This window comes from Cyprinus carpio, chromosome A2, assembly GCF_018340385.1.
Source record: "Cyprinus carpio isolate SPL01 chromosome A2, ASM1834038v1, whole genome shotgun sequence".
Lineage (NCBI taxonomy): Eukaryota > Metazoa > Chordata > Actinopteri > Cypriniformes > Cyprinidae > Cyprinus > Cyprinus carpio.
In genome coordinates, this window is record NC_056573.1 from 17181614 (window position 1) to 17194357 (window position 12744).

The 12744-nt window shown below is 34.4% G+C and overlaps 1 protein-coding gene and 1 pseudogene across 4 annotated transcripts in view; both read left to right on the plus strand.

The window, feature by feature from the left end:
* Positions 1-12744, plus strand: part of astn1 (astrotactin 1) — a 584917-nt gene that overhangs the window by 369861 nt on the left and 202312 nt on the right. The gene's annotated exons all lie outside the window — the stretch shown is intronic.
* LOC109073816 overlaps positions 1-12744 on the plus strand; it is a 61135-nt pseudogene that overhangs the window by 1433 nt on the left and 46958 nt on the right.

Here is a 12744-nt window from a genome sequence, read left to right on the forward strand (position 1 = left end):
AGGATCCAGCAAGACCAATGCCATCCACGTTAAGTGTGCCACTTGCAACAGGGAATCTCACCACCATCCTTACTTTACCTTCATGTAATCAGGTCCTGGAGGAGATACTTTCAAGTGTTTACTTTGTCTCTCTAAGATTATATAAACATGTGAAATAATCTATCAGTTTCATATTGATGGCTGAGAAAGTGAGAACTGACAGTGGAGGCTCCAGGGCTTTGTAATGTTATTCAGACAGGTATGTTTCGAGTTCAGGGGAACATCGAAATCCAGTGACCTGTGAAAGACAGCAGCAAGATCCATGATCAATCTGAACCCAAGCTACTCAATATTGAATGTGTGGGAGTCACACAATCTGAAATGCATGTCCGATTTCACCCTCTAATCCATCAGCGTCTCAATATCTGTCAGTATCAGGTATACCATCTGGGACAGTCCTGTCTTTTTCCTTATGCTTCATGTTATATCTACAGTCTTATCTCTTCTGACAGCTTACACAACCACAGCTACATACAAAGAATTTTTATATATTAGATTAGAGAGATTAAAGACTTAACTTTGTTTGGCATTGCTGAAAACAAAAGGTTTGTTAATATTTGGACCATCACTGAGCTATTACATTTTTAGAAGGATGTGTATATCCCAAATATGCTTCTCTGGGGGTCCACAATCTCACTTTATCAACAGGATCTATCTTACACCAATGTGTCTAATATATATCATATGCTCACCAAGGCTAAATTTATTAATCCAAAAATATAATAACTATTATTATTGTGAAATATTACTGCGACGTAAAAATTAATGTATTTTATAAATTAATTTTTTTCTAGGATGGCACAGTTACTGTAAAGTGCATTTATTTGTCTAACGTACATATAATATGAAGAAAAATATATAATTTCATAAAATAACTTCTGTAGTCTCACTTTTAAGTTATTTCTTTCTCTAAAATGTGAAGTTCCTTCCTTTTAAATGTGGATGTCTTAATCCACCACACTATGTTTACTTAAAAACCTCAATTATATATTCGTATCACTGCCGCATATGGTTCCTTCAGTGAAATTACATAAAGTTTATTCTATCAGATATTATGTAGCTGGGCTGTAAATTAGCAATATTGGTTGAAATCTGATATAAATGCCAAAAAAAAGAGGGAAAAATCATCCTTGAACAATTACACACAATAAAGCTGCACTTTAAATAATGTTAACATGACAATGCAGTGCTACATACACAGAAAATATACTTAGTATTTAGATGTGACAGGGTGTACTGTCAGTGTTCAAAAGGAAACAAATAATCAAAATACTCAAGCTTTTTCTGACTTGGTCATTCATTCTTTTTCTGACACTCCCTGAAATTAGCTTGTGTTTTATTGTCTATCATAGAACAGAGACTTTTCTTTCTTTTATGAAAGTCCAACAATAACTGTCAGTTTGGGGTGTAAAAGAAATAGAGGGTTGTGAAGGGTAAAACGATGAAAGGTAAATATTCTTCAGAAAGGGATGGTAGAGAATAGCTCTTTCAGAGGCGGTTGCACTTAAAGCAAAGAGGGTATTATGCTTTCTGTCAAACATGGCCCCTGATAAATAATTTGATTCACTGATATATAGGAGAGAGAAACATTGTGTTATAGGGAGAGCAAAGGCAATGATATCACCTTAAACACTGAGAAGTAGTAGAAACTTCAGATATATCATAAAAGTTGTGAAAGATTTATTAATTCATATCTTGCCAAACTCGCTCTGCACAATTACTGCAGGACTTTCATTGTACTCAGTGATGCAATAATTCAAAGTGTAACCCAGAAAAAGCAGAAAACTCCTGTTAAGAAATTTAATTTTACTTTTTATTTGTGAATAGTTATCGTTTTGTGGTCATAATGGGTTGTGCAATTGTGCCAGGACTGCCAGAAATCATAATGATGTGTTTGACTCTAACCCAGCCTTTGGCATAAAAACAAAACAAAAACACCTGTGCATTATTTTCTAGTCAACCAAGAGAAAAACAAGCCTGAAATGGCAACAGCAGGGTTGTGTGCCATCACGAATTAAACTGAAAATGTCTTACATGTTCCAATTCAATTCTTGAATTTAAGTTGAGGTAGCAAATTTGAATTTAAGGACTGTTATAAATGTAAATTTTGTGAATGTTCTTTTCCATAATACATAATATAAATTTTTCAGTATGAATTACTCATGAACATCTTATTCTGAAACTTGATTTGAATAATCAATGTATTTCATTATATGTAACTTTAATTTTGTAGATCAACACTTTCCTAAAATGCACTCAAAATATTAGGTAGAATTAAAAAAAATAATAATATGATGGTTTGTGATGCTGTTTTGACAGTTTGTATTAGTTCATATAATTAGTTGAGAGAAAAAAAAGACATATTAGGAAATACATATGATTATTCCAACCTCATGAATATCTTTGTTCATTATGTTCATTGTTTTGAAATTTTTCTGTTATGTGACTATGTTGAGTTTCTCCGAATTGTATTCAGTAAATTCCTCTTCCTGACAGTTCAATTCAAATTCCAATTCAACATCCTGTCAGGTGTCAGCAATTCCATTCCAGTTTCAACTCGTGAATTGAAAGCAAGCCAATTCTTCCATTTGGAATTTTTTCTGACTTTTGAATGGCAGTCTTCTTGAACTAGAAGCACTGCATGCTGAGAATAGTGGAGCACTTTATGAGCAATTATTCTGAGGCCTGAGTGGATTGAGGGACTGGATTGACATTTTTTGTGCATGGGGAGCTTCTAGAATGTAAATGAAGTCTTTGAACATCTCTTTCCCTTTACTTGAAGGATTTGGTCTGATGACATGCATTTTTACCTCCCGGTTTCTCATAAGAGTGGCTGAAAACACTCCTTAGTCTTCCCTTTTACATTCAGAATAGTACCAGCATGACAGTACACACCTTTTGAAATATATAGATATATATATATATATATATATATATATATATATATATATATATATATATATATACATATGTATATATATATTCTATCATGAATAACTCTAAACCCAAGCCAGGTCTAAACTTAACAGTTTCCTACTTTGTTCTGAAATGAAAATGAAAACTCAAGCATAAAATTAAGTCAAACTCATTTCTCTATTCACAATTCACTCATGCAAAAAATTGGTAGGCGCAAACAGAGCAAGGACAAATGGACAGCGAAAAAAAACAACACCTATACTACCATAAACAAAAGACTACTCAAAAAAGCACAACTGTTTCTTCAATGTTATGGTTTATCCATATTTTAGAACAATATAATGATATGATATGATATATGATATGACATGATATGATATGATATGATATGATATGATATGATATGATATGATATGATATGATATGATATGTAGGATTTCTGCTGTAATTATGACAAAGCTGTTTGCTTTTAAACATTTTTTTTATTATTATTTACAGAAACTGGGAGTATTAATCTATCAATATAGTACATGAATTAACCACAGTTTCAAGAACTACATGTTATTCAATAAAACAGTAGTTAATATGGAAACAATTTAATTTGAATCATGTGTTTTAATTAAAATGTACAGCCATTTTTAGACGTTTGGAGTGTGATGTTGCATGACGAAAAAAAGAAGGAAAAAATGAGAAAAAAGATGAAGATTATAAATAAACATTCTGATTTTGAAGTAAATTAAAACTTTAAACATAAGATTAAAAAGTTTTAATCATAACTCATTTCAGGAATTACATGGAATAACAAATGCTTATTCTTAATAATGGAAGAATAAATGCTTATTTCTTGGAGACAGAGTAAAAAAAAAATAGTAGAGACATCTAACAGCTCCTTTGGTGAAAAGAGTGTGGCCTTCACGCTGTGCCTTCTTTAAACATGGTTTCCTTATGTCCCAACATGGTTAAATCCACGTTGCCTTGGGAACTCTGGAAGTGTGAAGGAGGCTGAGAAGTAAAACCCGCTGGGTCGCAGGTGCTGGAAATGAACAGTGTCCAATGATCCTGAAAGACAAGGCAATTTGGCAGGCACTGTCGGAATAATGAGAATAGAATAGTAATGTTGCAGGGCTGAGCTCTCTTGCTGGAGTATTTGTGAGCCAGGCTGAGGCCAGTGTGTACAGCGTTCTCCGCATCGAGTTGTTTGCACATTAACCTGCATAAATAGGGGTTACAGGACCCCCAATGCTCCGCCTGTTTCTGTGTCTGACTGAGGGTAACACTCACCCTGCAAAGTCATAGTATGGCTCCTAGTACAGGCAACACAGACATCTATTCATGTCAATCAAGCCAGTGCAAGCAGAAGATACCACAGGAAGCAATGTGAGAAATACATGTGGAAGTAAGAGAGATTGAGAAAGACAAAGAGAGAGAGGTCTCTCCAGAGAGGGATAAAGAGATGGATGAGGCATAGCTGTCTCTTAGGGGAACTGCTCCGCATGTTCTCTCAGACGTGACAAAGCAATACTAGATTAGACGAACTTGAAGTAAAGGAAGAACTCTACTAACCTGCTGCCAGATACATTACACACAGCTGAAAACACCTTGTCAAACAAGGGAAGAGGTAGACTTAAGACCAGGAAACTGCTTTGAAATGGTACCTTTTTAAGTTACAAGTTAATCATGATTTAACGAAGTTCAACTACTGTTAAGTCCACTTTAGACATTCTAACTATAAGTAACTTTGCAACTACAAGCTAATAGACATTTTACTAATACTTCTGATAAGGCGGATACTAATAAGAGTTAGTTGACATGTACTTGCAAAGTTACTTGTAGAATGTCTAAAGTGGACTATATCGAAATAAAGTGTTAACACTATTTCATAACAGTAGCTTAACAGTAGTTGAGCAATGAACAATGCAGTTGACACCAATAAAAAACATTTTAAGTTCTCCAAATAACTTTTCAGTGAACAGTTCTTAAAATAACTGTTTTTCTTGATATAAAGAACATTCTAATAATCTAAAGAACCCTTTTTCCATTATAAAGAACCTTTTGTGGAACGGAAATGCTCCATAAATGTTAACTGTTCTTCATGGAAACATCAATGCCAATAAAGAATCTTTATTTTTAAGAGTACAGTTAAATAATACGATTAATCTATTAAATATATATATACATATATAAAAAATATATATGTCTGTGACATTGCAACTGCATAAAATGTGACACATTATTTAACTAACTTGACCTAGACTGACTTAAAGTAAAGTCACTTTTAATGTGCTGATTACTTAAGCATGTGTCAACAGACAACAGGCGAAAAAAATAAATAAATAAGTGACCCGCTTGTACACAGTTAATTTAAGCAGAAAGCGGAACCAAGAGAAATTTTATGAGTGATAGAGAAGTGAATGTTGATCTGAGAACTTTGTCTGCCAGGATCTGCCATTCAGTACACTTTAAATGAATGGTAAAACACAGAGTCACGCTTTGATGCAAAGACACTTTTGTTTAGGTTGTGAAACCTTGTTTCCATTTTAATGTGAACTGGAAAACCGACTTGGATGTTTTGAAAAGATGAGAAAAGGGAAAGAAAAAAGAAAAGGGTTTCACTGAAGCCTTGTGTCTGTTATTTTGATCAAAAAAATCAGCAGTCTTCACTCTCGACTAAAACTGTGTCAGGCAGACATTGTCACTCTTTCAAAATTATCTTATCCAATTTCATCTATTATGGTTTTTTCACTTTTTAAGACCAGTTGAAGACTGTTTACATCATGTTGGCAACGTAGCTCTTAAAGCAACGGTGCACAGTAATGTTCCCTGCTAACTTTCCATTATCAACAAGGTTTTTCCAAATGCAATGCGAAGCCAACAAACATTCCCATCTGTTATCTTGGTGAGAGGTTAATGCTTTTGTTGACCTCCTGATGCCCTAACATCATGTGGGCTACATGTCTTTATCACAACTCTGCTGTGCACGCACTGTTTTTTAAAGTCCCCTGCTTTCCTCTCTAAACAAATCATGGCTTAAGAACACAACTAGCACTTACTGAACCATAGGAGAATTGTCCTGCAGGACACAGGAGAATTACCAGCACTCCTTGAAGACATGCGGGCATCCATCAGGTTACTGCTTGAAAATTACAAATCGCTGAAGTCATATCACCAGAACATCTGGAAGAGCCATAATTATCTGATATCATGAAATACATTTATTCATGTTTTCAGCCCTGACATTTCAATCAGTGGTGTGTTTGTGTTCTCTGAAGAATGGATGATGAATGGATGATGTGTCTTGCAGGTGAAAATGAGCTCATCACGAGGTTTCAATAGATTCAGGCATGCACACTGCTGGAATATCCAGCTTAAGCTGGTATTTGTGGGGGTTTGCTGGCCATTAGCCAGCATGTATAAAAAAAAAAATACAAAAAAAAAAAAATAAAATAAACAAATACCAAAAGCTGGTTAGACTGGCTAGTAGTAAGTTTGTTGCTTGGTCATTAGTTGGTAAATCATCTTACACTAGTGTTCCATAAACTATATGTTCCAAAACACTACCACCTTAAACTGGATTTTACATTTTTAAGTAAAATAAATTTACCTCACTATTTAGTTTTGAGTGCACTGAAAAGAGACACGATCTAAAACTTGTTGGTAAAATTCTTATCTTTACTTGTTATGTCTCAATCTCTTAAGTCAAAGGTAACTCTCAGTAAAGAGGAAGAAAAACATTTGAAATACTAAAATTATATTGTCATAATCACAGTGGTGGTGCAGGTGGTTTTATTTTAAATAACAAGAATATGTCATCTCACCGAATGAAGGTGAAGCTCTTTTCAGCAATGAGAAGATATTGCTTTGCATCCTTAAAATCTTTCTTAAAACTTTCTTTAACATTTTTTGTCTCTTCAGAAATTATAATAATACCATTGTGCTTAGCAACCACAACTCTCTGTATAACTTACCATAGTTCTAAAGGAGGTCAGTGCTCATCATCAGCAACAACAGCTTCAGAGTCTTCACCACAAAGCAGACAATGCTGTTTAAATAACAAGGAACAGGGATTATATACTGCATGATTTTACATCAGCTTTTTTAATGTGAAATTCAGGCAATAATGATCCAATTGTTCTTTTCTTAGTTATAACACATCTCTTTCCACCATGTATTCTTCCATTACATAAGAAAAGCATAATTTTCATTCATTTGAAAGAGAGACATTTGCAGACCAAGCTTTGAAAAAAAAAATATTTAATTTATTTGCTTGACTCAAAATATTACATTTTGAGTTTCCAGGGAGAATTTAGGGACATTTTGACTATACAGCTGTCAGTCGTTCAGTGTTTCAGTGTCTTTTGAATTAACTTTTTTTTGAAGTTTTAGTTATTTTGTTATGTGCTTTTGTCATCGTTTTATTCGTTTTTTATATTTCTATTTAGCTTTATATATATTATATATATATATATATATATATATATATATATATATATATATATATATATATATATATATATATATTAGTGATTTTAGTACTTCAACTTATTTTATTTTTTTTATATAGTTTTAGTTAACAGTAACAACAGTGATCAATTTAAATATTTGATCATGATTAATCTCATATTTTTCTATTTTTTTGTTAACTTGTTAACACATAAATTTCAGTTATAGTTATTGGGATCCAAAGGTTGGTACAGTTCATTTTTCAGCACCCATTACTCCAATCTTCAGTGTTACATACTGTAATCCAAGAAACATTTTTTTATTATTATCAGTTTTGAAAACAGTTGTGTTCCTTTCACTCCTTTCATTCACTGCACTGTCAGTTCTAAATGTGGTTCTACAATGTGGACAACCATTAAGTGACTGAAAGAAAAATCCCTGCAAGAAACGTGCTGTTCAAAAGTAAATTAGGAAATAAGGAAAAGTGCACAGTTAAAGGGCCCTGTGGTCTTCCCTGCCATATTTAATAATTGAGCCTCTTTCAGTGTGATGGCACTCATTCTCTTCAAAGGCTTTGGGCTGCTTGGCATTGCCAAGATCTCCAATCAAAGAAAAGTTTCCCATCAGCCCATCATAACAGGAGAAATGTCTGTGTGACCTGGTCTGACTTCTACTTTGAAGGCGGCGTGTTTTAAAATAAATAAATAAAAAATAATGAGAGAGAGAGGCGATAGTCTCTTCAGTGGTCTGTAGTCTCTCTATAGTTCTGTAGTCTCTTTAATCCTCTCCATTAGAAAAAACACTAGACCATCTGAAAGGCATTTCTCAAAATTCAACACTTAAGGGGAAAGAATTTTTTTTTTTTTTTGCCTGCTAAAGGAATAGTTCATCCAGAAATGAACGTTTGCTAAAAAAAAAAATTACTCACCCTCAGGCCATCCAAGATGTAGATGAGTTTATTTGTTCATTAGAACACATTTGGAGAAATTTAGCATTACATCACTTGTTGCTCACCAGTGGATCTTCTGCGATGAATGGGTGCCATCAGAGTTCAAACAGCTGATAAAAACGTTGCAGTAATCCACTAATTATAACACTAATTTATTTTGTACAACCATACAGCTTTGCACTTCACAAAAAGTTAATTGATCAACTTAAGATGTGTGCATTACTTGTGGATTATTGAGCTTTTATCATCTGTTTGGACTCTCATTCTGAAGGCATCCATTCACTGCAGAGGATCCACTGGCGAGCAAGTCATGTAATGCTAAGTTTCTCTAAATCTGGTCCGATGAAGAAAAAAATTCATTGACATCTTGAATGGCCAAAGGGTGAGTTTCATCAATATTAATTTTTTGAGGTGAACTACTCCTTTAAAAGCATTGTGATTTTAAAACTGGCATTGTTTTGGCTAATATTTGTGAAGTAGACTCTGTTACTATGCAAAATTAGAATTTTTGTTTGTTTGTTTCATCAGACTATATTTCTGTAGAAGGTGTGAAGGTGAAGTTGGTTGTGTAATGTCAGACCCCTTCTGTGCAAGGTTTGCCACTCATAAAATAAGAGGCAGGATGGAGGTGGAATTAACGAGCCACCTGCTCCAGGGTCCAGTGCCACAAATAAAATGAGAGCAAGCCACTTAGACACACCCCCAGGCTCTGACCGATAAAAATAAGATGCCACAATGTGACAGGAATATATGACTACACACAACCCTTCAGTTAACTAGTCATTCTTTTGTGGCATATATTCAGTAGATTTTAGTAATTAATCTGAAAGTACGTTTATAGCTAATTTAAAGTGAAGTCATTAGGATTGAAGTGATTTGGATGGATGGATGCTTTGTTCTGTACATATGAATTATTCTCCAATAAGAAATGATAGAGCACTATACATTTACTTTAAAGTCTCTTACTTTTATCCATGTGATTGAACAGCAAAAAAAAAAAAGTTTCTTCAGTAGGGAAGTCTATGTCTGCCAGTCCATTAAAAATAGAAAATGTCAAAGGAGATTATCACTCTGACCATAGCCCCAAAGCCCAGGTGTCAGTCTGACTCAGTGATTCATTTTACAGTTTGCTCTTGTCCTGAGTTCTGTTGCTGGTAAGGGATTAAGGAAGATTTAAAAGAAAATTCCATAGCTTGGTCTCTACTGAATCAGTGAACTGTATATCAACAAAATTCTCAGTCAAATTACTCAAATGTTTCTCATACTGTAGGGAAAGCTTCTGGGTTTAATGTCTACAATTATCAGAAAATAATTGTAGCACAAAATATGGAATCAATAATAATTTGGCTTTACTAGGTTCAGGGCTCAACAGTAAAAAGAGCCTGATGAAACGGGACCAGTGTGAGATGGTTTGTAAAAGCTGCCTTTCCCATAAACATTTGGATTTCCCAAGATTGTTCTTGTGAATTATGCCGATTTATATGTCACCAAACTGTTATTGTCTACATTTGATGAAACTGCAAGTATTACTTGTCCTGGAAGCATTAGCTTAACATTATAATATTTTCCCTGAGGGCTAAAGGAGGTTGTGCCTTCTATAAAAAATAAAAATAAAATAAAAAAACAGGCAAAATTGTATAAGACATTGTGTAACAGTTTTATTTTAGCATTATTTATATACTATTATCATATTTATTACTAGCTTTTATTTTTATATTTCCAGTTTTCAAGTTTTAGTCATATAAATGTTGCACTTTTGTCATTTTTATTTTTATTTTAGTTCGACATTTTAGTACTTCTACTTAAACCTAAACTTTTTTTTTTGTTTGTTTTAGTTGAAAAGTTTTGTTTTTGTATTTTTTGTTCATGTTTTTAATCTAATATTTATATTGTATTTTGAGTTTAATTTCAATTAAGGACAGAAATGTTGACAATGATTACTTAAGAGTTGTGACACTAAACGGATCACTGTTCTACAATGATACCACTGTTTTGACAGCGCCTCTTTGGCCTCCTTTTACTTCTGGAAGGCCAGATACAGGTGAAAAGTCACATGAGAGAATGCAGTGTCATGATTGGCTCAATGAGCTGTCAATCGGATAATGCCTGCCTATCATGTTCTCTTCATCTCGCAAGTGTACCCAGGATTAATTATACCACTCTGGAATATGAATATAATGTTTGTATAATCATATTTGTGCTGAGATAGAGGCCACTAAAAATAGTGCTATTGTTAAGATCTTCTCATTTCTTTTCCTGTTCTCTAGTACTAAAATGTGGTCTCTTCTTGTTCACAGTGCCAATCAGAGGTCTATTTGTGGAGTTGATGATCTCACCCTAGTGCCCGAGTTGTGATGTGGGGGTGCACCATGGCGATACAAGGTTCAATGGTGAGCCTGGCTTTACTGTTCTTTGGGATTCAAGCTGTCCCTAACCCCACCAGCAAACTAGTGAGGACCACAAGGGTGAGGCGACAGGTTCCCGAAGGTGGGGGTCCGTCTAGCAACCAGACCCGGGCCATGATCTTCAATCATGTATACAACATCAATGTACCTCTAGAGTCACTTTGTTCAGTGGACCTAGACACGGTACCAGGGCCAGGGACAAACAAAGGAACAGCTGGGAGTGACAAGATGCCGACAGAGTACACAGAAGAGACAGTGGACTCGGACAGCCAGGTGACCTTCACCCATCGCATCAATATCCCAAAGCAGGCCTGTGCTTGTCCTGCGGCTGTGGCCATGGAACAGCTGGCTAACCGTATAGAGATGCTGGAGAGGGAGGTATCCTTGCTTCGAGCACAGTGTAGCTCCAGCTGCTGTGGAGAGAGCTCTGTTATGGGTGAGTTTTAGATTTCGAGGTGGATACACATTGCTCGCACATCTTGCAGTATTATAAAAAAAAATGTTTCTGAGTTCCGACTGGATTTGTTCTTTCAAACATGCTTACTGTTATGGTATTTTCATTATATAACAGATAATGATCTGAATAAAGATTAGTTAAAAATGTTCAAGCAGTTTGAATCAAGTAATCCTTGATTGGAATGAGATCAGACAAAATATTTTATTTTATTTTAAAGTTTTATGCTTTACTAAAAAAATTTGAAAATTGACACCAAAGACTGGAGTAATGACTACAGACAAATTCAGCTTTTAATAAATTACATTTTCTAATATATTAAAAAAAGAAAAAAAAAATCTGTATATTTGATCAAATAACTGCAGCCTTGATGAGCATTGTAGATGTCTTTTGAAAACATCAAAAACTCTCACCAACCACAAATCTTTGAATAGTAGTTTATTAATTTAACATTACATATATGTACAAAAAAGGTAAATAGAGGATTTAATCAGCAATATTTACAAAAACAGAAAATCACTGATGGCTGTTTGCTGGAATAACTTTCTCTTTAATAAGCTATCTAAAATATGTTAAAACTAAGTGTAACATAAAAAAAAAACTCAAAAACTTGCTCTTCAGACAGACTCAAATAGCACTGAATTAGTGAAGTATCATCTAAGAATCATTCATTGGAACTCATAAACTATTTTTACCAGTTTCTACCAATAATATTTCTTCTTGTACCTACTCATGTTGTCATTAAACAAGCAAACTGAACTGGGTTATCCTGGGATAGTTGTGTCATGCATAGATCCTTTTTTCATTTTAGTAACCCCAGATGGCACATAATGCAAAGAAGGTTATATGAAAAAGTTATATGAAAAAGTTTTGTTCTGCTACAAATAAATATTCATAAATCGAATAGAATGGATTTACTATACACAGGTTATGTCTCTGTTTTATAATTGATTAATCAAACTCAAATCTTCTTTAACACTGAATCTGATTCAAAGCTTTTGGCTCATTGTACCCGGTGGATGAAACAAAAGTGCATCCTGGTCCTTCTGTCGGTTATGATGTGACTGCAGTGCTAAGTGAAGTAGAGGCTATATTGTGCATTGACCCATAGGGACAAACAGAACTGTGGAAGTTGGTAGTGTGTGTGCTTGTTTAACATCTCAAAGGGGCACTCGAGTGGATCCACACCTGCAAACCTGGCTGTGTAGCCCCTCCAGGACAGCTAAAAACAGCTGAAACACTGCAGTAGTAAAGGGGAAAGTCATTTTAAGCTATACAAATGAGGTTAGATCGTGAACTAGATTAATTACAGCACTGCTGCTGGAGAGGTCTTCCCCTCAAGCCTTTGATAAGTCCTCTGTTTGCTGAATCAAACCAAGCTACATGGAGTGGAGCTAATAAGATGGCAAGATATTGCCTCAGAATTATTTATTTATTTGTTTTTCTTAAGTTTAATTTTAGTCCAACCTGATGGAAATTAAAGGAATAGCTCACCTGGTGGGAATTCTTTCATTATTTACTCACCCTCATTTTGCTCCAAA